At 33.9% G+C, this 24,769-nt stretch overlaps 1 protein-coding gene across 24 annotated transcripts in view; it reads right to left on the bottom strand.

Annotated features, from left to right (window-relative positions):
* Positions 1-24,769, bottom strand: part of ADGRL2 (adhesion G protein-coupled receptor L2) — a 625,523-nt gene that overhangs the window by 196,983 nt on the left and 403,771 nt on the right. For all 24 annotated transcript variants that reach the window (XM_045478006.1, XM_045478025.1, XM_045478013.1 and 21 more), the window contains one exon: positions 24,674-24,715. The gene's annotated coding sequence lies outside the window, so the exon portion shown is untranslated. The remainder of the gene's footprint in view (positions 1-24,673; positions 24,716-24,769) is intronic.

The raw sequence follows: 24,769 nt of genomic DNA, 5'->3' as shown, positions 1-24,769 counted from the left end.
CATGCAAAAGTATCAATTCATTAAAAGTTTATCTCTCATAAAACCTTTATTAGCCCTTGAAGTCTTTGCCACTTCATATAAAATGATTTATCTTTTGAATAACAAGGTTCCATTAATCTGTTTGACAAAGGAATTTTTAAATCTTGTAAATAATTTATCTGAATGAATTATTTAAATTCTGTAAAATATATATGCACATGTATATGTATATATCTGTGTCTATATATTTGTGTTCTGGCACAATATCACAGAAGAAATACGAAAGAGAATTCAGAATACATTGTCCTTGACACCACCAGCGTGACTTGGTGTTGCTGCTGACGTGTTCTTTGATCATCTACTGTTTGCACGGGACCCCTGTTGGAGGGCCATTTGTGCTGCGTTTGGTACAACAGGGTGGTTTAATGTCAGAGAAATGTGCACATTATTTTTGATACTCGTTGTTAATTTGGCATTTTTACTGAGATTGCAGGCTGACATAGTTTTTCCAATGTGGGGATAATAAAGGCAATTATTCAACACTCCTAGAAAACTTCCTCAATTCAGTGCTCTAGGTGGTAGTGGAAAGGGGTAAACATGCTCCTTCCCCAGAGAAATAAATCATCTGTGGAAACAAAGGGCAAATACACATGGAAAATAAATAAGAATATACACCAAAATGTATAAGCAAATACACAAAGCTAATTGGGACATAAAGGTTTATATTATATGCTTAATACGCACGGCATTCGGGAATTTTAACCATAGACTATTTCTTTATAGACTATTACTTCACAAAATTTTCTCTCAAATAGATCTTATTGTTCTTTTTTCCCCTGAAGATGCATTTCTTACTCACAAAAATAATGAAAATGATGGAACATTTCCCCAGATTTGGTGAGGTTATAGAATAAGTTTATAAAAGTTTCTCCCCAAATTTATTTTTAAACATTCAGGAAAATAAGCTTTCACTTAACTATCTCCTACACAGAACAAAACAGGAGAGATATATGTGTGTTGTTTTTACTTTCTAGTCATCTTTCTTCTGGAAACTTCATCCAGTTTTTCCTTTGTGATACTGTACCCCTCTCCATTCTATTAGGTTTTGGTGAGTTCATTCAGGTTTTATTTCAATTTTGTGACCCGTCCTTTCAACAAATTTCTTTTAGCTTTATTTACCAGAGAGGTCCTAATTTTATGCATATTGAAATCTCAATCTATGTTTGTGGCACTTAGTAAAATGTGAAGTCTCTATCTTCTCCAGTCCTTTTCTCCCTTACCTAACCATCCATATACCTATCTATGATACTACGGTTTTATTCCCATCACCCACAATACTCAGACCTTAGGAAGGAGGTATGCAAAGCTCTCGGTGAACTAATACAACTGTTAAAGGCCTTTGTTAGAGCAATGTAGCATCACGAACTCTTGGGGAGACAACAGTCTTTTAAAAGTTCATTATATGCGGGAAGCCTGGGTGGCTCAGTCCGTTAAGCGTCCCCCTCTTGATTTTGGCTCAGGTCATGACCTCACAGTTCATGAGATCGAGCCTGAGGCTGAACTCTGTGCTGACAGCGTGGAGACTACTTGCGATTCTCTCTCTCCCTCTCTTTCTTCCCCTCCCCGATGTGTGCTCTCTTTCTTTTGCTTTCTCTCTCTCAAAATAAGTAAATAAACATTAAAAAATAAAATAAAAGTTCATTACATGACTAAAAGTCCTATCAGGAACATCCTCTCTGGAAGCATCTCTCTCCCTGCCCACATTCTTATATGGAGATGTATAAATGGCTTCCAAAATACCTCCAAGCGTCTATATAGGAAGTAACATTATACTGTTCAGAATGGTACACACCAATCAGATGAAGTAATTTTTGAAACACTTTATCTAGTCTCAGATTTTTAAAGAACAGTGGCCCCTTCAGTGTCTGGCAAAGGACCTGAGCTGTGGTTGGTTATTAAAAAGTATTTATGGAATATATGAGTCAGAATCCTATAATCATGAACACTACTATAATATTTAGTTCAATAATAAGGCTACTTCTTATCCAAATATTCCACACTGCTTTGCTGATATGGATATTATAAGTCAAATAACCTAGAAATCTTATACAAATATACTTATTACAAGTGTACATATAAACACACATACATAAATTTACTTAACACATTTGTTTAGTCAACTTACTGAAATATTTTTACAGACCATATGTAAATATTTTACTATCTTTACAAATTAGTGACTACAATGAAAATTTGAGTATTTTCAAAAAAATTAATTTAATAACAATGTGTGTGAGTGTGCTTTTAAGTAAAGAGAATCACAAATACAGACAAATTGTCCAGGGAGTATGTAGCACCATTATCTTCGTGTGTGTGTGTGTTGGAGAGGTAAGAAACAGCTCAAGGAAGGCAGTAAATTAATGCTTTTGAATTTTTGAATTCAGAGATACTGAAAAATTGGCCGTCTGTTCCGTATTACCTAGAACAAGCTTTCTCCCTTCTACTTTCCTGTCCCAACAACTTATATAACTTAGGGAACTTCAGAAATTGGAATCAGTGGGACTTACATGAAGCCTTTCAAGAGTTATTATTTTATACCCTGGTATTTTGGTTTTATTCAAACACAGAACGTCTGATATTTTATGCATTATGGTGAAAGTATCATATTTCCATCGGAGTTCATTTATGATTCACCAAGCAGTTAAAGACTGGAACCCTACATCCAAGAGCCAAAAAACATTTTAACCATTTTTTTTCCTGCGAAATCACTAGCAAATTTTATTAATATTATCTTAAGGAGAAATTAATCAAAATTTCCAAGGAGGATGTTCTCTTTTTCTGTTGAAATTCTATTTCTTTAAATTCTATTTCTTTTGTTTACATTCCTAGTTTTTTAAAACTCTTTTCAAAATGTGTGACATATAGTACTTTGCCAACTAAGAAGATCATACTGAATATTATTTTCTCTTTCTTTGATGATATGCAATTTTTGAGTGTTGGAGAACCATAAAAATGAACATTGATTATCATAGCACTTATTACACATCATTGTATTTATTGATTTACTCCTCTCTCACTAGACAGTAAGCTCCTTAAAATCTCACTAAACATTATATGCCAGCTCTTAGCACAGCATACAAGAGGTCACGGACTACTGATCTGTATAAAATCTAGCCAACAAATGTAATTCATTGGCCTTACAGATGTTGAGTCATATAGTATTTTGTTTGTTTTTAATCTGTTTTTGTCAAGTTTTAAAAATTAGGAGGTTTCAGTCAAAACATGGATTTCCAGCTTCTGAAAAAAAAAATGGAAAGGTCCAACAACATTGGATGGATGTTACCTCATAGCAACATTCAGCCGGAGAGGCCTTCCCTTTTAATGAAAACATGTATCACATTCTCTACCATTCCCTGGGACCTCCTCAAAATCAAGGCAAAACATCATGTGCCATGAATCACCTAATCAGCAATAGTGTTTTGTGTTCTACTTTAATAGTGGCATTAAAGGAAAGTAAAATATATCTTCACCCACGTCTTTGTTTTGTTTTGTTTTGTTTTTTAATTAATTAATCTCTACACCCAATGTGGGGCTTGAACCCATGACCCTGAGATCAAGAGCTGCATGCTCCCCAAACTGAGCCCACGAGGTGACCCTTCACCCATATCTTTGTAAAGTGAGAAATAGAAAAACAGATGTAGAGAACTATATGTTCAATCCAACTGCCCTTCACTCACTTTTCTTCCTCATTCCTATCAACATTTAAATTTTTGAGTTCCAGTGGTCAATAACTTATATGTGAGTGAATGCTGAATTACACTGTCTATATACTTTGTAAGATATGAAGAAATGTATCGTGTAATAGTAATGGTGCTTTACTGTGTTCAAAGGATTTGCATATATGCTACCCCATCTGTGCATTTACCGCATAGCCCAATACTGAAATTAAGTGCTGCCCCCCCTCATGCTCACCAGTTAGCTCAATCCTGTCTCTGCTTGTATTTATTCACCAGTTTTCTCTTTTTCTCCTCACTTGACAATACTTTCCACCACTCTTTCACTGATGTTTACTCGTCCATTTTCTTTGCTTTCTGTAACCTGTTCAGTTTCCCTACATGGCAAGGTAACTTGACAGTAGCAAATGATGATTTTGATTATCTTTGTATGACCTTATATCCCATAAGTGTAGTTCACCAAAGCAGGACACATAAAAGGAATCAGTCTTTTTCAACCAAAGAAAGGGTGGAAGCAAATACCTTTTAAGTATTAATAGACATGGCTTAAAAGACTTACTAGTTAAAAAAAATAATTAAGACACACTAATACAGCAGAAACAGCTAAACACAAAAGCAAACAAGCTAACCCTTAACTAAAAAAATACTGGAAGCAATTGATAGTCTCAGATACGTTCAAAAAGTAGTCTTTTTAAGGGTATATTTTTCAAAAGAGGGTATTTATTAAGAATTGAGATGATCTCCTTAACCCGAATTAGAAACATTTTTTTATTATCCCAAATTGTTATGTTTCTTATTTATGTTTATTTTTAGTACCATTATTATCATTCTTAATTTTATTTTATATTTTGTATTTTCATATACAAATTTTTTTGTAATTACAGGTGAAAACATTTTCCTTTATGAATATAACTCAATTTTATGCAAGTATGTCAACTGGGAAATATGATCATAATGAACTAACTCCACAAAGTGAGAATCACTTGTATTAAACATACTGTTTTTTAAAAATTCCTATAAATTATGCCATTTGCATAATATCCTTCATATCAGTGAAAAGTCCTGAGTAATACATATTTTCTGAAAAGAGCCTTTGTGCTTATTATAGTAGTCTTACTGAAATACTTCTGTCCTTATGTACATCTCTTGAAATTTTAAACTAACTGTTCTTAATTTTATTTCAGAGCAAACATCATTTTATTAAAGACTTACCTAAACAGCTTCACCATTAAATCTTTATTAGAACAATTATATATGTCAATTGTTGAGACAGACACCATTTAAAAGAAAATCACAAATAATTTCCCATGTCACCTAGAAACTGATATTGGTATGTATGATTGGATCTTCCTCATATTGGAAGTTTTCAATTTTTTTTTTCACTAAGGAAAGCTCTTCTAAATAACAAAAGTAAAATTGTTTCTAGTAATCATAGTATTTATTTTTCAAAAATTTTGTCGTCTTTCCCTTTTTAGTTTTCCTGCCAAATTGTGAGATAAAAGACATATTCAATTCATAAAATTGGATAATTAATTTGGCAAATTAACTTAAGTCTCTGTCCATACTAAAAGCATGAAACATTTTTATTATTATTATTGACTCTTAACAGAACACAGGCATGGAGAAGTAGAATTTCTTTTCTTAATGCTTAATAACCATGAGGCTATACCTAGGTGAAATCATTTATATTCACTTCTTACTTAAAATTCTGCAATTTGGTACAGTCAAGAATTTGGTAAATACCATTTTAAATTACTTTGCTCTGCAAAAGTTGTTGAAACGCCACCACTGAAGCATTTGACATATCCTTTCAAAAAGCCACAGATGTTACTTTTTAAAAATAAAAACAATATTGAAGAAGAACCTTTTCTTCTACTTTATCTTGAAAAAGATCTGTTGAAAAAGATCTCTAAAGGGTCTCATAAAGTGTAGATTCACTTAACTTTAGTTAATGTTAATTTTAGGATGTTTGAAAAATTGTTTTAGAAAAGCAACACGAGCTCAAAGCTTAGAATTTGGATCAGACCACCAGAGCAAACCCTAGCTCCACCATGTTCAGGCTTCTATAATTTGAGCAAGTTATGGAGGCTCATCTTTAACTCTTTCTTTCCTTGTTTATAAAATGGGAATCATAGTTGCACGTATTTTATAGTGTTGTTGTGAGGGCTGTATGAATTCATACAGGTAGTACTTAGCACGTAGTAAGTCAGCCCTCAAATATTTGCTATTATTTTGGTACCATTAATAGCATAAAACACTGACAACTTTCAAAATGCTGCCGCATAGATGCCTAAAACTGTACAACCTGATGTGAAACAATTTTGAAAATTCTCACATATTCTCACATATTGGGTTGTATTCTAGCAAAAGATTTTAGAGCTACAATTTGAAATATATAGCTTTATATTGACTATAGCTTTATAATGAGAATATTTTATCACATATATGCCAGTGTTGTTGCTGGTGGTTTTTTTTTTTTTTTTTAAGTCTATTTATTTATTTTGAGACAGAAAGAGCGAGCATGGGGGAGAGGCAGAGAAAGGAGGAGAGAGAATTCCAAACAGGCTCTTCACTGCCAGTGCAGAGCCTGGAACTCTATCTCACAAACCAAAGCGTGAGATCATGACCTGAGCGGAAATCAAGAGGTGAATGCTTAACCAGCGGAGCCACCCAGGCACCCAGTTGCTGGTAGTTTTGATTGTTTTATTTTAAGTTAACAACTTAAAGAATCCATCCACTTTTATGCTCATAGCTTATGATTTTCACTCTTTTTTATTCAAAAGTGCTTAGTTTTTTCCATAAATCCGTAACATTAGAAGAGTATCTGGTTAAGCTTATTATACTCTGAAATAGCTAAACACAATTAAAGACACTTGTCTATTAGCACCCTAATTTTTACTTATTAGTTTATAATCCTTCATATTCCAAAAAGAATTTAAGGAGATTTACAATTAAATAGAAATAAAAGTGGTAAGAGTAACTAAGAATTATAAAGCAAAGAGAAAGTAAAGACTGAAAAGTAAAAAGCAGGAAAATCAGTACAGGCAAGGCATGCCTATATGCATGCTAGCTTCAAATTTGGCTTAGTCTAACAGCCACACAAAGATTAGCTGTTAACAAGATTCCTACTGCCCAGCAAATGCATGACCTGATGTTGAGACCTGAGAGAACCCTGACTAAATGGTGATACTGGTCAGTTACTTGTCATCCTATCTCATCTCTACTTCTGGCCCATCCCTCAGCCCTGTCTTCTCCACTACTGAAGCTGATACAATCCAGTTTTGCCTCTGCTACAAAGATGTCCTTCTTTCTTCCCTCTGTTGTGCCATTAACAAAACCTCCACAAAGGCTAGTTCAACTTTTTTCCTAAGCTAAGTTACTTAAGGTATCCTGCACATACTTACCATAGTTCGTTCTGGCAGATGCTTGTTTTTTAATAGAATGTTTCTCCATTTATTGAGGTCTTCTTTAATTTCTCTCTGAGATATTTGCAGTTTTCAGTGTACAGATCTTTCACATAGTTTGTTAAACTTATCCCTTAGTATTTCATATCTCTTGACTCTCCTGTCAATAATATTTTTTACATTTTGAATTTCAGTTGCTTATTGCCAGTTTATATAAGTAAAGTTATAATGCTTTTATAATGTATTTAACAGAATAAAATTCACCCTTTTAAACAGTATAGTTCAGTGGTTTTAGTATGTTCACAAGGTTGTGAAATCATCACCCTTTATAACTTTATAACATCTTTGGCACCCCAAAAAGAAACCCCATAGCCATTAGTAGTCACTCCTCATTACCCTTCCTCCAGCCCCTGACAACCACTAATCTATTTCTATCTCTATGGATTTAGCTATAGAATTAATTTTTATGCACTGACCTGATATCATGAGACCTTGCTAAACTCATTCTTTCTAGAGCTTTTTTATGAATTCCTCCAGGTTTTCTACATATATGTTCATATTGTCTAAGAAACTGAATATACAAATAGACAATACTCAAACCAAATACGACAATAGAACTTTGACCCACAACCTCTGCAGCAATCAACCCAGAGTGATCAGAACTAGATCGCCGACTGCCAGCTTCCCTGTGTTTTGATTCTACTTCTAACTCAAGACCAACTAGAAAAAGACAAATGTGCTTCCCAAACCACCATATAAGACTCTCACTTTTAGTTAACCCACGTGTAGCTTCTCCATGCCAGCAGCTTCCAATCAGTGCTTACTTGAAGCCTTTCCTTCTTTTCATTATAAAGCTTTCTTACCCCTGCCTGACTTTGAGTCTGTCAAATGCAAGTGTTATTGACTAACTGTTATAGCAAACTCTGAATAGTCATTCTGGAATGTTCTTAATAGGAAGGAAGCCATTGAAATCTCTGGGAGGACTTTGGGGAGTGGAGAAAAAGACCCAGGTGGTTTTGGTAGTGTTCTCCTTTTCCAATGCCAACCTCTGGAAAACATTGGCTTAAAGCAACTGATAGAATCTAACTAAATTTAATGAATTAACCATTCCTAGTAGGGAAAATGATAAAGGAGGAAAGAGACAATGGCCCCAATGCGTATAACTAAGATATAGTACTAGTTCACAGGTGGATTCTAACTTGGGGAATAGTTTACATTGGGAAGTAGTTTACAATTATTATTTTTTTGAGAGAGAGAAAGCGAGAGAACATGTGCACACAAGAAGGGGAGAAGGGTAGAGGGAGGGAGGGAGGGAAAGAAAGAGAGAGTCTTAAGCAGGCTTCACACTCAGCACGGACCCCAATGCAAGACTCCATCCCATGACCTTAGAATCATGACCTGAGTCGAAATCAAGAGTTGAGCGCTGAACTGACTGAGCCACCCAGGATCCCTAGTACAATTTATTTTTTTAAAGTATATCCGTTTTTACTGTAGAGCACAGAATGAATTTTGGTATTATTGGTGTGAAGAGAAATTAATATATTAATTTATTATCTATTAATATGTTACCTTCATAAAATAATAAGCCTGACTTGTCTGGTTCTTTGGGGATATGTCTTCTTGGAGTTGCCATTTTGTTTTTACTGGATTTTGTTCAAGAGGAAGTTGTGAAGCAGGGTAGACGGGATTAACATTAATCAAGTACCATCTCTATGTGACAGATATCATGAAGACATTTTAATGGTCTTTTATTTCAGGGCTGGCATTCAGCTGGCAAGCACGGGCAAGGCTTGCTGGTAGTTTATGACCAGCATCTGTTCTGATCTATTAGTGCCCAAGCTCAATCATTTACACATTGCGAAATATTTTAGTGTTACCCTTACTTTATTTAATCTTCAAAATAAACCTCCAGAGAGACAGGAACACTGGAAGCTGGAGGCAGAGATACTATTCAGGAACCCTTGGCCCTGACTTTTCCAGCTCTTCCCCATCTTGCCCAGAGGAGTTTTTCTTGTCCGTGCTAGTTTGGTTCTAGAACATGGGAGAACCAGTGTCTGTAAGAATTTTCTTACGTGGAAGTGCCTAGAGTATAAATGCTTCTAGGATAGTAAGTTTGAGTTTTAAAAGTTGTGTTTTTCAACCCTGGCAGTAGTGTCTCTGGCAGCTGTGTGGCCCATAGGGAACCAGAGGAAGAGGAAAGCCAAGCCAAGGTATGCTGTGTGTGCATGCACCTGCTTCTGATACAAATGGCCACCTGGATCCAGGTGGAATCCACTTTGGTATTCTTGGCTGAATATTGGGAAATGGCAGGTGTGCGTGTGATACCTTCCTGCCCATCTATAACCAACCTGAAATGCTACAAATTCTGTGAGAAATGAGGCAACTCTGACAAAGGAAGGTTAATTTGTAAAATAAGTACTAGAGATGTCTTTGAGACTCTAAAGCCTACATATCTTCTTTCAACTTTCTTTTAGCTGAAAAACATTTTTGTCTAGAAACAATCTTGCATAGCAACCCGATCTGTTAATAAGAAACAATTATGTATGCTCTGATTAAAGCGACATGAAGGCCAAGAGTTCACTCAGCTACACCCTGTCTACTTTGAGCAGCGCCCGAAGTACCTTCATGAAACTTAACATCATGCTCTTAACAGTCGAGTTGGAAAAACACTGACTTCCAAAATGCTGCTGCCCTCAGACCCACTCTTGTTCACCTTGGTAAATAATTTATTCAACAAACATACTGTGTAGCTATTGAGTGCCAGACTCCAGGAATACAAAGATAAATAAGTACCGTCTGCCATCAAGAAGCTCATAGTCTGAAGGAGGAGAAAAATACAGGAAAACCAAATTAAAAAACAAACAAAAATAACCACTGATATCGAGCCCTTCTGTGTCAATTCTCACAACTTTAAGATATAGGAATGTTTAGCTCTCTAACAGATGAGAAAACTAAAGTCAGAGAAATTAAGAGATGTATTGTCATGAATCCTCTGAGTGACAGAATAAGGATTATCATCCTGGTCCCAGGGCTGCCAAAAAACCCAGGCTCTCTCCTCTGTGGGATGCAGCCTGTAATTTGTTGTAAATCTTTGACAAAGTAAGCACATTTCACCACAGATTTAAATTTAAAATGCAAATCTCTTGAACAAGAAGGAGGGAAAAAAGCCCGCAGAAACCAACAGATTAAATCATTAAAATCATTATCCTAATACCCCTTTACACAACCACTGTCATTACACACCTGTTAGCTCCTTCCCTCTCACAACAACTCTGTGAGGTAGAAAAGGCAGATATTGCTTGACTTTCACTGAGGGGAAATGGAAGGTAACCTGGTGGGGTGAAATGTACTGGCCTAAGGGAAAATCACCTTATCTTTCAATCACCATCTCTAAGTAGCTGTGAGACTGTGGGCAAGTCAGTTAACTGTGTTAGGTGACATTTTGCTCTTCAGCAAAAGTAGAGTCCAGATCTCCCATCTTTCAGGTAAGGGCCCTTCAGTTCTGATATCTGCAAGATAGTATATGGCCTGGTCAAGAATAGACGCTACCTTCTGTTCCAAAGTCTTCTATGATTTCATGCTGCTTGTTAATATTAAGCTGTAGGGAAACTTCCTGGCTTCCTAGGCATAGAATTTGGTCATGTAACAATTTTAATTTCTAATCTAATTTATTTTTAATTGTAATTAGACCAAGCTAATTAAAAAAATAGGTGAATAGTCCTTACTGGTTAGAAGCTGTGAACCTACATGAAAATTCAAGAACCTGTAGGTGGGAACACACTGGAGAATAATCTATATGAATATAAAAGAAGAGACACAGAGAAGTGATAGCACTTTGTGACCGCACTACAGACTTCCTATACAGAAGGATGTTTTTCTAGTACAGACCACAAAATTATCAGGGCAGCAACTTATCTTAGCACTAGGGATTTCAGTCTCAAAGTATCTGCAGAAACTTTCATTCCTCAGAAAGCAAAACACTGACAGTTTCTTGACCGACCTTGCCGATAATTTCATTTCCCAGAAGGCAGAGTAAGCAGTAAGGGGAACTCCTACTCTGGACCCAATTCTGACAGAAACCAGTAGGTAAGATGGAAATGATGGGAACCTTGGGGAAAAGTGGCCATGTGCTCTCAGAGTCTGATTTAAGCAGTGTTCTGCCTATGCAAACACAAATGATTCTAATGAGCAAGAGAATGGGGAGGAAACCAGAGAAACCAGTGTGCAGCACAGGGACCAACTGACAGGCTCTGAATTTAAAACAGTATGTGCAGAAAAAGGTAAAAGGGGGGCACATAATCAAGCACAAATATATGAAGATAGCATAGACCTATACAAATAACATCAGCAAGACTAAAGCACAAAAAGAGCTGGGGCTTGTGAGAGATGCTAAAGAGAACAAAAACGATTTCCTTAGCATGAAATAAGGAAGAAGATCAATACAGGAATAGGCTCATTTTTTTTTTAAGTTCAAGACATAAAATTTATTCATGAAAAAGAAAGGAAAGCATTTTTACTTCTTTATGTTTCTTCCCTGTTGGTTCATTCATATCTCTGTTCACATGCCATCTCTTCAGGATCTTGACCACTCTTTATAAAATAATTCTCTCTAACATACTCTGATTCCTAAACTTTTCATTCTTCTAATCACTGACTGCCATTACTTCACATACTTATGTGTTTTTCTTCTCCTGAACTACAGTGTAAGCGCTATGAGTGCAAGGACTTTGATTTGTTCAGTATAGTATCTTGAGTACCTTGTATGTACCAAGTACTACTCAATATGTATTTGTGGAATGGATGAGGTCAAGGTCATTAGACATTGGCCAAAAATTGAAAGACAATGTAGCTAGATTGTTTCTAATGTAAATAACATTCATTGAGGACAGAGTAGGTATCATACACTAATATTTATTTGCATTTTTCATTTAATCATCCTAGCTATAAAACATGCATTATTATCAGACTGAATAATTTGTCCCAGATCATACAACTAGAGAAATGTATAGCTATGATTTGAGCCAAGATCGCTAAATTCATGGTTTGAGCACTTCACCCATGTGCCTTACTTGGAGAATCTGACCGGTCTAAGTGCCAGTATGTCCCTGGACCTCTATGAGTTATTACTAGAGAACTTCTCAGTAAGATTATGGAGTGTTTAGCTGGTTACCTTTGAGAAATAGAGTGAAAGGGATAAGAGAAAAACACTATGTTAAAAAAAATGGCAGTCTGCAAACTTAGAATCCATGAAAATAATGTTGCTGGGGAGAGAATAGCCTAGATTATATTTATAAAAGACAATTACAAATCACAATCACAAAAGACAATTTTGTGAGCATTTTTTAAAAGTTGCTATTAGGAGAAAGTATAAATTCAACAAGAATAAGCTATGCAGCCCAATCTTATTTATTTATTTTTTCTATAAAGTTGATAAACCAGTATATGAGGGCAATAGAAATAGACATCTGGATTCTAGCAAGTCATTTAATAAGGTTTTCTTTATATCCTTGTGGACCAGATAGAGAAATACAGATTTAGGAATAGTACTATTATGTGTTTTCATAACTGGCTGAATGATTGCACCCAATGGTAATTTTAAGGCACCCGGAGAAAGGTTTTTCAAGTGGTATACCACCAGTCTTGGCTTTGTCTTTGTCTGATGTAAACATATTTATCAATGACTGACATAAAGCTGAAGAAGGCATACCTGTCAAAAATTGGTCACATGAAACAGGAAGAGTTGTAGATCCATTAGATTATAAGAACAGGATCTAAAAGTTCTTAACAACTAAAAAATGGGCAGAATCTAACCATATATAATTTGGTTGGAATAATTGTGAGGTTCTGCCTTGGGACAAAACATCAACTGCCTGAATTCAATTTGAGAGATATGAGATTTACTAACAGTATTAAGAGGAAAAAAAGAAGAGCTTTACCTGGCAAGGAATCAATGGTATATATTATGGTTACAGAAGAAGTATAAGGAGGAGGAGGTGGGGGGAAAGGAGGAGGAGAGGAGGAAGAAGGAGAAGAAGGAGGTGAAGAAGAAATAACTTATATTGCATTAATAAATTTAGGATGTTCATAGAATAGGGAAGGACATGATCTGATTCTAACTCAGATTCTTCAGATTACCACGATCAAATCTGAGAGCAACATTTTAAAGAAGATACAAATAGAAAAATTATAAACCTTCTAGGATTGAGTAGCCTGTATGGCAAGGGGACTTAAAAACATTTCATATGAGGAAAGGTTAAAAGAATCGAGAAACTTTTAGCCTGAACATTATTATATTTGATAGCTTTACAGAATAGTATAGACACAAACATAATAATTTTAATCATCATTCAGCATGTACTTTTTGGTAGACACTGTACTAAACATTCTATGTTAATTAATGCTAGTCACAACCTCAAGAAGTAGATTCTAGTTATGGATTCAAAAATTGGGACTAAGAGAGATTAAGTAACATGTTGGAGGTAATAAAAGCTAGCAAGATAATGCTTGACTTTGAACCCAGATCTGTCTTTCTCCAGTGCCTGCCTATTTATCCTCAATGGCAGATTCTCCCCACTAGATGGAAACTCAATTAGAGTGTGTGTGTGTTTACATATGTGAGGATAAAATTATGTAAAATGACAGAGAAAATCACTTACAGTAAAAAGGCTGCAAATAGAATATCAATATTTTAAATGTGGGTGTCTTGGGTACCGAGAATATGTCTGGTTCCTCTTTTTATCTACTTCTTTTAGTTTTCCACATTTTCTTTACTAAGCCTATTTTAATTTCACAAAAATCTCACTACTATTTTCTGAATTAAAAACAGTATTATGTGGTAGTGGGATTAGCTTTATTCTGAATGTCCAAAGGCTACTGAATTAAGATGCTGCAAGGTATTATGAGGTATAATTCAGTTTAAAAACAGAACCACTTGGAGTCAGACTTTTTCAGAGATGTAATATCTTGATAGAAGAAAGAGTGATCTTTTTGTTTCTGGAGATGCTAACCCAAGTCTAGAAACATTTCAATGCTATTGTTCTGTGTGGGTAAGATTATAATCTGACGTCCCTACCATGTTAGAATATGAGCCTGGAAAAAGTAAGCCAAGGACTAGGTGGTTGCTAATATGTCACTTCATACTGAGGCTTTTCAGTCAGCTTAAGAGGCCTGGTTTCTATAGGTTCCTTTAATAAAATATTTGTGTAATGAATACATGAATATATACATTTAGAACAGGAAAAGTAGACCATGGATAATATTTAGTTTTTGTGCCAGCCTTTTTACAAAGTATGTACAGATAACAAAGACCATATGAAAGAGGGTATGCTCATTTATTTACTCAAGTTTTAAAGTCCTCCTGGCTGTTGATATCTGAGTACGGAATAGGAATAAGTGGTCCCTCCAGGAAGTGTTATTTGGACTCAGACACTCTCCCTCTCTGCCTCCATTCCAGGCTCCTGTAAGCATCACACTTTTTTTTTTTTTTTTTTTTTTTAAACCAGGCTTCTATTAACTAAACTGAAAGTTCCACAGAATCAGGAGTCAATGTCTGTTTTGATATTTATATATGATATAACACTTAATATAATGGGCACAAAACAAATATTTATTGAATTAATAGTTTGACAGGTATATTCAGCAAGTTTTTCTTCTGTTACCTAAATATAGTTGGAAAGAGTGCTTTTGATTTCAAGTGTAGACTAGTGCAGAGATTACCCCTAAGAATTGTCATTATTTGTTATCTTTCTTATTAGAGTTGATGTTTCCTATCTATGGGTAGATACAAAGACCCACTGCTTTACCCTTGAAGCTATTTTTTTTAATTTAAAGTAAGAAAAGCAGTATGGTTTCTCTTCTCAGGGTATAAAGTTGTCAATTTTTGCCAAATAATAAGTATGTAAATTGCATTTATAATATGGAGGATGACATTAGAATTTGAGATCTTACTTCCTCCTCTTCCTCTTCTTGGAATTTTTTTAAGAGTAATCTCTACCACCAACGTGGGGCTTGAATTCATGACCCTGATATCAAGAGTCACATGCTCCACCAACTGAGCCAGCCAGGCACCTCTAGAGTTTTGGATTTCAACACAAGAATTTGGGGATGGGGGGCACAATTCATCCCTTGACACATAACTGGAAAAGAAATTGAAATGGGCCAACTGGGTCCTTACTATAGCATGAAATGCACAATAATTGTTACATTCTTCCCTTAAATTTCAGTCCCTTCCTCTTGAGGGGATGTAAACTCTCAAAAAGAAAACTGGAAAATAACATTACACCCAGGAAGGGCTTCTTGATGGAATTCCTTTCGGTACCAGAAATTTTAATTTTCAAAATATAGGGATCCTAAACCTTGTTATAAGGAATAACTTTAAATAATCCTAACTTTGACCCTCAAGATTAAATCAGAGGGAAGAAGTACATTCTGGTCAAAGCAGGGCTTCAAAAGAACTTCCCTCAGACTCTTCCCAATTCTCTAACCTTGTGGTAGAAAAGGCATTAAAAGTATTATTCATCCATTGCCTTCTATTACTATCAGCATGCAGTGAAACCATCTCAGGATTTCATTTTCTTTATATAAGTGTAGTTATCAGGACCGTTTTGGTTGCAAGTTATGGAAATAATTCAAATAAGCTTCAGCAAAGCAATTTACTGGTTCATAGATCCCTAAAGTTTAATAACTGGAATTAAGGCTCAAAATCAGCCTTCCTTAGGGTCCATAAACCCATCAATTCTCCCTTTGCCTACAAGTTGGCTTTGGATTTCCAGTTTAAAAAATTACAAGGACAGACCATGTATGATTGGCTCATTTTTGGCGGAGTGTGCACCATAAGACCAATCAGGAGTTCAAGGTCAAGGAAGACTACAACTCCTTTCTAGAACTTTTCAAAAGACAAATGTAAAGATATTTGAAAGTGCTTGAGATTTTTGGGTGAAAATAACATGCTACATAAGTAAAGTATATTCTAATAACTTAGAATATACTTATCATTTAGAGTATTTAGCTAAATGGAATCTGTCTACAAAAAGAAGTTTGAAAAATAGTTTTGTATAATAGCTATCAATGTATGTTTTGGTATTTTTAGTATAATACAATATTTACAATCTTACTGGTTTGTTTAAGCTGAACAGAAAAATACCGATTCTTATTTCTACTCTTTTTTGTTTCCTGAAGTTCTTATAGCTTGGTAAATAAATGTGATCAAATTCCATTTCAGTATAACCAGGTTTAGCTTGCAAGTTAAACTGACTATATCATTAATTTATTACATTAGAGAAAGGAAAGTTTATGTGTTATTCATGAGAAAATTAAATGTTAAAAAAAGAAAATATTTTTGAATTTAGTTTTATGTGCAACAATGAATGAGATAAAAAAGACAAAAAAGAATGAATGTGGTAATTCCAATATTTTATGTCTTTGTGGGTCTGATTCTGCTTTTTATCTTTTTTTTTCACCTAATTTTTGATTATTCGACTCTCACCACCACCCCCTTTTTAAATAGTGTGTTTGTGATTTCTAACTTATACCTATGGAATTCTATCTGTTAAAATTCTTGGAGTGATGAAATAAAGATGGGCTCTCTAGAGTGGATTTTTGTTTTTTAATTCTACTGAGCCCAAAAGGCACAGCTAGGGACCAGTTTAAATCCTTATCTTGGAATCTTTACACCACTGAGATTATGTGAATTTTTGATGGAATAAAAGTAAGGCTGTTTTATGATTATGAATTTTTAGAGGAGAATTTTTTTTTTCTCCTTAGTTATACATTTAAGACTTAAAGTTTTTCTTGCAGTTTCCTCTATGAGATGATTGCTTTGTAGACCAGGTTAATGATAAGGATATATGCATTTTGGATCCCAGCACAAGCCTTGGGCTGTGTCACTTTTTCTAGTACCAGCAAGAACATGAAAAATAAAATTCTTGTTCACCCCATTCAGTAAAAGTCCTTAAAGTAAGAGATACTTCAGTGCTTAGCAACCTTAGAAAAATCATGTTGCCCTCTAAATTAATGTAGAAAAAAACATGCTAAAATTTCATATCCATTAAAGATTTTTTAAAAATCAAATCAAACAGGGGCGCCTGGGTGGCGCAGTCGGTTAAGCGTCCGACTTCAGCCAGGTCACGACCTCGCGGTCCGTGAGTTCGAGCCCCGCGTCAGGCTCTGGGCTGATGGCTCAGAGCCTGGAGCCTGTTTCCGATTCTGTGTCTCCCTCTCTCTCTGCCCCTCCCCCGTTCATGCTCTGTCTCTCTCTGTCCCAAAAATAAATAAACGTTGAAAAAAAAAAATTAAAAAAAAAATCAAATCAAACTAAAAACAAAAAAGGAAAATTTCTTAACTCGACAGAGGATATCTACAAATACTTATAACTTAATGGTGAAACTTTCATAGAATTTAGTTTTAAAAACAGGAAAAAAGTTGTCTACTATCATCATGTCTGTGCAATACTAGGTTAGACTGGTCTATTGGTGGAGAACACGAAAATGAAATGGTATAAAAACTGGAAAGGAAGAAATAAAGCTGAAATTACTCACAGAAAAAGCACTGTGTTTATAGGAAATACAAGAGAAAATACAGATAAAGTACGAAAATTAATAAGGAAGTTGAGAAGGTTTGCTGGATAAAACAAAAATACAAAAGTTATTTGTGTTTCCGTGTACCAGAAACAAACATTAGAAACTATCACTTTAAAAAAGAAATCATTAAAAACATATAATTAAAAATTTTAATAAAATGGTAGAGATATATCTAACAAATTTATGAAATAAAACTTTTTTGAAAAATATTACATATAAAAATATACATATAACATTTATATAATATTGTATAAAATCTAAGATTTATATAGAAGAAAGAATGGTCTTAGGAGCCAAAATACTCTTGATAAAGATCACATAGAGGAACTTACCAGGTTTTTAAGTTAGCAGTGAAGTATTGGTGAAGGGATAAACAAATTGAAAGAAAAAAACAGAGAGCTAAAAATTAGATCATAAAATATATGGAAACTTGATTCATGAAAAAGCTAGCTTTGAAGATCATTTGGGAAAGTATAAACCATTCAGTATATGGTGTACAGACTATAATTTCTATTTTAAAAATTTATTTCTAACTCACACCGTACACAAAAATTTCAAAAGGATTAAAGGCTTAAATGTGAAAAACAAAATGTTAAAAACACTGAGATCAAGGGAAAGATTTCTTATGTAGGAAATGTAAGATATAAGCAAAATCGAAACTTTGTTAAGTTTAACTGCATTAAGATTCAGAATTCTGTCGTAAAAGGGCACCTTAATAAAGTGAAAAGATGGAGAGCACCCCAAACACTGTCAGTTTGATGCTGCCCTATTTGAACCCACATTTGGTCAAATACACGCTTTAAAAAAAAATAAAGAAGTAAAAAGGCAATCCAGTAGCTAGAAAAAGACATTTATTACACAAATAAAGAACAATGGATTAATAAAAATATTGCCTAGAATTTTTAAATTTGTTTTTAAAAGATTTTACTTTATTTATTTGTTTGTTTATTTTTAATGTTTATTTACCTTTGAGAGAGAGAGTGTGTGCAAGTGGGGGAGGAGCAGAAAGAGAGGGAGACACAGAATCGGAAGCAGGCTTCAGGCTCTGAGCTGTCAGCACAGAGACCCAACTCAGGTCTCCAACTCACAGACTGTGAGAACATGACTTGGGCCAAAGTAGGACACTCAACGGACTGAGCCACACAGGCGCCCCTAGATTTTATTCTATTTTTAAAGTTTATTTATTTGTGTATTTATTTATTTATTTATTTATTTATTTATTTATTTATTTATGAGATGGAAGGGGCAGGGGGCAGAGAGAGAGGAAGAGAGAGAATCCCAAGCAGGCTTTGTGCTTTCAGCACAAAGACCATCAAGGGGCTCCATCCCATGAACTGTGAGCTCATGACCTGAGCCGAAATCCAGAGTTGGACACTTAACGGACTCAGCCACCCAGGTGTCCTTAGAAGATTTTATTTTATTTTTTTTTTTAATTTTTTTTTTCAACGTTTATTTATTTTGGGGACACAGAGAGACAGAGCATGAACGGGGGAGGGGCAGAGAGAGAGGGAGACACAGAATCGGAAACAGGCTCCAGGCTCTGAAACAGGCTCCAGGCTCTGAGCCATCAGCCCAGAGCCCGACGCAGGGCTCGAACTCACAGACCGCGAGATCGTGACCTGGCTGAAGTCGGACGCTTAACCGACTGCGCCACCCAGGCGCCCCAGAAGATTTTATTTTTAAGTAACCCCTACACCCAACATGGGGCTCGAACTTACAACCCTGAGATCAAGAGTCCTGTGTGCCACTGACTGAGCCAGCCAGGTGTCCCTACAATTCAATTTTCAAAAAATTGGTTAAAGAGAATCAATACCTCATAGAACAGAAAATCCTAATTGTTAATTAAGTGAGAAAAGATGCACAATATCATGAATAATCAAAGAATTGAAATTTGAAACTCTGAGGAGTTTTTATCTCCTATTCAGAAAAGTGATAAAAATTTTAAGGTACCTGACAACAAATAATAAGTACTAACAAGGTTGTAGAACTATTGAAACATTTATCTTTACATAGTTGACAGGAATGTAAAATTGATACATTGTGCAAGTTAGGAATTTTCTAATAAATTTGAAACTTCATACTCTGTGACTCAGCAATTTCATTTTCAAGTATATATTCTAGAGCAATTTCACAACCTCACATTATTGGCATTTTAGTCCAGATAATTCTTTGTTGTGGCGACTGTTTTGTGCCTTATAGGGTTTTTAGAGCATCCCTGGCTTTTATCTATGAGAAACCAGTAGAATCCCCCAAGTTAGGACAACCAAAAATGTTTCCACACATTGCCAAACACTACCTGGGGGCAAAATCACTCCTGGTTAAGAACTGCTTGCCCTAGAGAAATTTTAGTACATATATTTATGCATGTTAAAGAATGTTATAGCAGCACCATGTAAACAGTAAAAAACAAAACCAAAAAATTGGAAGTAACCTAAATACCAATCAATGTTAAAGACAAATAAATTATGGCACACAATGGAATACTATACAACAGGGTAAGCTAATGAATTATAGTTACGTGCAACAAGTTTGAAACTGAAGAACTTAATGTTGAATGGAAAAGTCACAGACAAATACATACATTTTCACTTACATATTATTGCAAACATATCAACAAAATAATAATATGTTTAGGGGTGCAAATCCATGCAATAAAATTATAAGGAAAATAAGGGATAGGGAAAATTTAGGATACTGTTTAGTTCTGAGGAAGACGGTTAAGGAATTATAGAAGGGCACAAAGAGAACTTGGAAGGTCACAGGGGACACAGGCATTCATGATTTATTTCTTATATGTGTATTGGACATTTTATTTTTTAGCTGCTAAATATTTAATTTTTTAAAAAGGAAGCAAGTATTTTAACCTTATAAACTGTGAAAAGCAATTCAATAACACACCAGAAATGTCTTTTTATTTATTTAATAATTTTGATTTGTATGTTTGAACTGAAATGGTAAAAACTCATTTCATAAGCCAATTTAGGTTATTGCTAATAAGTTCTGTGGTTAAAACAAAATGTATTAACCATCCATCAAGAAAGACATCCTGTCTTCCAAGACAATGGCTATTAACAGATAACATATTCAACCAACTGCTCTAAAAGCAGAGCTTTATTATTATTATTTTTAAACAGAATAATCTAGTGTCAGTAATCAGTGCATGGAGTGAATTTCCTCTTATAAAAAGCCCATCAACTGTTTTTTGCTAATTAAGATGAATATTATTCCTGTGAAATGAACCAAAAAGTTATATGAAACCGGAAATCCCAAAAGGGATCTATAATCTACAAGAATAATTGCTTGCAATTTTAATTGAAGGAAAAAGAGAGAACTGTTTTTAATCTTTCCTTTTCTCAAAATATTAAACTAATCAACCTGTTGGCCAATTAACAATTCTTTACTATTACTACATCTGACCTAAAAATTGACATTTGATATATTTGAAACCGTTGTGGAATTTTAAAAGATAAATTGCACAATGACTATTGGCTATACTTAACTCCAATATGGAACTTTTGTCATTCATGAAATAAAGTAACAAATTTTTATTCATGCTCTCAGAAATAAAACATATTTTATTCTTCATTGAAGACTAGATGCTGTGACTATTCACAGAAATATGAATTCAATCTTTGTTCATTAAGTACAGCCAGAATTGGGAATGAGAGGAAAGATCTATTTTGCTGAAGAGCAGATTAATTACACTGAGAAATTTGCTTTATTTAAATAGTTGGCATTTGTCTCTAATCTATTAGAAAAACTTGTTAATTCTGAAGATTTATTCTGTTTTAAAGTTAGTTTGAATAGATACATGTGAAACAAAATATATATTTACTTTTCAATTTAGTTCACATAGTAATTCAGAAATTTAGCAGCTTGCTTAAATTTGCAGTTACAAATCAGAAAGAAATAGTTGGAATGAGCAGATGTTTTAGTTATCCAATAACTTGTTACGCTGACCTGATCTTGGTTATGGGTGGGAGGTTAATTTTGTTTATCTTTTTTCTAAAATGTCATGATATGTCAGTCATACTAAAGATAGGGTAGAAGCAAAAAGAGAATTAAGAATTAAAATTTTGATTCCCCAATAAATCAGATTAGCATCTTTGCAGCATAAACCTATTAGAAATATATACATCCATATACAAATAGATATGAATTTGGCTTCCCAGTCTTTAGAAAAGACTGATGCTAGATTTTTCCCTCACACATTATTTACAGTGGTATTTAAAGCAAAGTGAGAAATTTCAATTAAAAATTTTAGGTACATTTAAAAAATAGCTATATGAAAAGAATATTATCAAAATGCACAATATATAGTCTCTCATTTATACAATATAATTTGGATGAGACTTTCAATACAAGTGAATTTTGCAAACGAATGAAAATTACCCTTTTAATCATTAAAACCCTTTTAGTCATTAAAACCTTTTCATTCTAATGACTCCAAATCTCACAATATTATCTTATGCTCTGTATAGTAAGTTTAAGGATACATTATTTTATTGTAAAATTCTAGGGCTAGAAAGGAATGCAGATTTAATAAAAAATCTTCCAGTATAACTCTCTGATTTAAGAGATTAGAAATTTTAAACCCAAAGTATACGATATAGCTTCTCAAAATCAATCGTATAGTTAGTCTTTGGTCCCTCAATTCTTTCTTACAACTGGTGAGAAGGTGGGAACAGCCTCTGACTTTTCAATTCATTCCTCTTGCCCCTCTCGGTTTTTATAATATCCTTCCTGGTTTCTGAGCTAGACAATCAGAGAACAAATTCTGTTTTAGATTTATGTAAACTGAGAGCAAGTGGGATGCAAGTGAGAATTTGGGAAGTATTAATGTGAACATGAGTAAGATGCTGGCTAGAGCACTTTTTTTTTCTTCCCTAAATTTCCTCTAAAATTATGGCTTATGTCCAGATAAAGTTGTTGGATATTTGAGATATAACTGCAGCTCATACATTTATGCTGTATTTTCATATAATAAATTACTCCTGAGAAGAAATTTTTAATCTTGAAAATATTCTATTCGTTTTATTTATTATGTTTATTATTAATAAATGATTTTAAAATATTATTTAGATTTAAAAAAACCCTTGTGCTAACATATTCTTGTAGTTACCTAGTTGTCTATTATACTTTATTACTCTCAATCTTGGATCTTAAAATAATTCTGTACATTAAACTTGTAAAGGTGATTATTGGTTGTAGGTGAGTAAATTACACAGATTTTAGATCACAGTTTTCTGTTATTATTGAGGAGTTTGATTTACTGTCTTAAAAGTGTGAGCTTATTTTAAAAGTTTTACCTTCATGTTTTAGCCTGTTTCTAGCTAGACCTTTTCTTCTTTTTTAAAAAATGATTTAATTAATTTGTTAATTAATCAATTTATTTATAGAAGATTTTATTCTTAAGTAATCTGTATACCCTTTGTGGGGCTTGAACTTGCAACCCTGAGATCCAGAGTCACATGCTCTACTGACTGAGCCAGCCAGGCATCCCTATATTGGCTTTTCTTCTTAAAAATTTCATAAAATATCAAATTGTTATGAACTATACACCAATGTGAAACTGCAGATCTTTTCATTTCAATTTTAAAATGTTTATTTTTTCACACACATGTACCTGAATTCTAGGAGTATTTTTGTATGGGAGTAAAATTAGTAAGAGTGATAGCTTTAACCTCATTTTAAATTCTTCATTATCTTTTTTTTTTAATCCAATTAAACTTCAATTTATATTTTTGGTTCCTTCTGGGCTTAGCTGCAGTTTTTTGTTTGTTTGTTTTGTTTTTGCCTTTGCTCTTTTAAAATTGTGTAAGATCATTTTGATTATGCAATTGGCACAAGACCTATTTCCTCTGTTACATATATTCACATTTCATTAATAGTAAATATACTGTTTTAAATAGCCTAATATTCAAATAATGGTGTTGTTCTGATTATAAAAATATACATATTTATTATAGGAAATTCAGGAATTGAAGATGTGATGAAGACTATTAAACTACCCATTTTCCACTGTTTTGTGCACCTTTTTTTGAGTTTTTTTCCTAAGTCTACCATATGCTCTCAATTCTCTTTCCTCTTGGTACACAAGCACACGTGTACACAATGTACAATGTATGTATTTTGTGCCCTGCATTTCCACTATTATTAATAGCAATTTTGATGATCAGTTTATTTCAAAGTGATTTTTTTCTACAGTGAGAAATTCCTTCTTTTTATAGGGAATATCCAAGACTACTGGGAAAAAAAACATCATAAGAAGCAGTAATAACTTGCTGAGAAATATCATTTTACATTGACCTTTCCCATTCAATAAAATTAATTTTTATTGTTATTTGAATTGTAAAGAGGTTATGATTAAGACTAAAACTAAACATTACCTTTTGACATCATAAAAACATAAAGGCAAGAAAACTATGTGTTTAAACAAAATCATACAGTAGCTAGCTTGCTTAGGAGAAGTTATGATATATGCTCTTAGAAAACAAACATTTTTAAATTCACAGATGCTGCAAAGCCCTGGTCAAACATAAATTACAATCAGTTTTTATGTAACAGTAAAAATTCCAAAGGACTCTTACTCACCAACTCTCAATATGTATCACAGATATGCTTTTTCTTTATGCTCATAGAATATAAACCACATTTATTTCTATATCTGTGTATACTTTAAAATAAATTATCCCAGAAAACAAAATGTTGACTACACTGTGTTCAAATGCAATACAACAACAACAACAACAACAACAACAAAACCCAGAAATCTTATACTCTGAAGAGCCTGTACATGGTGAGAATTTTGGAATGCTTATAGAATTTGAATGCAGTATCCATTTATTTCAAGAATATAAGCTGCCTTATAATTATCAGATCATTCAATACTTTTAGCAAATGCCACTCCATTTTTATTATAACAATTCACTCTTTCTTGTTTGAGTACTATCATATATAGAAAGAGCTCTTTACTTACCATTCTGGGAAAGATGAAATTTATCATTATGCCATAAATACCCTGGAAAGCAAAGAAAATATTATTATTTATTATACTTCCATCCACAGGGGTTCT

Source organism: Leopardus geoffroyi, chromosome C1, assembly GCF_018350155.1.
Source record: "Leopardus geoffroyi isolate Oge1 chromosome C1, O.geoffroyi_Oge1_pat1.0, whole genome shotgun sequence".
Lineage (NCBI taxonomy): Eukaryota > Metazoa > Chordata > Mammalia > Carnivora > Felidae > Leopardus > Leopardus geoffroyi.
Note: the sequence above shows the minus strand (reverse complement) of the source record. Positions and strands in the feature narration are given on the sequence as shown.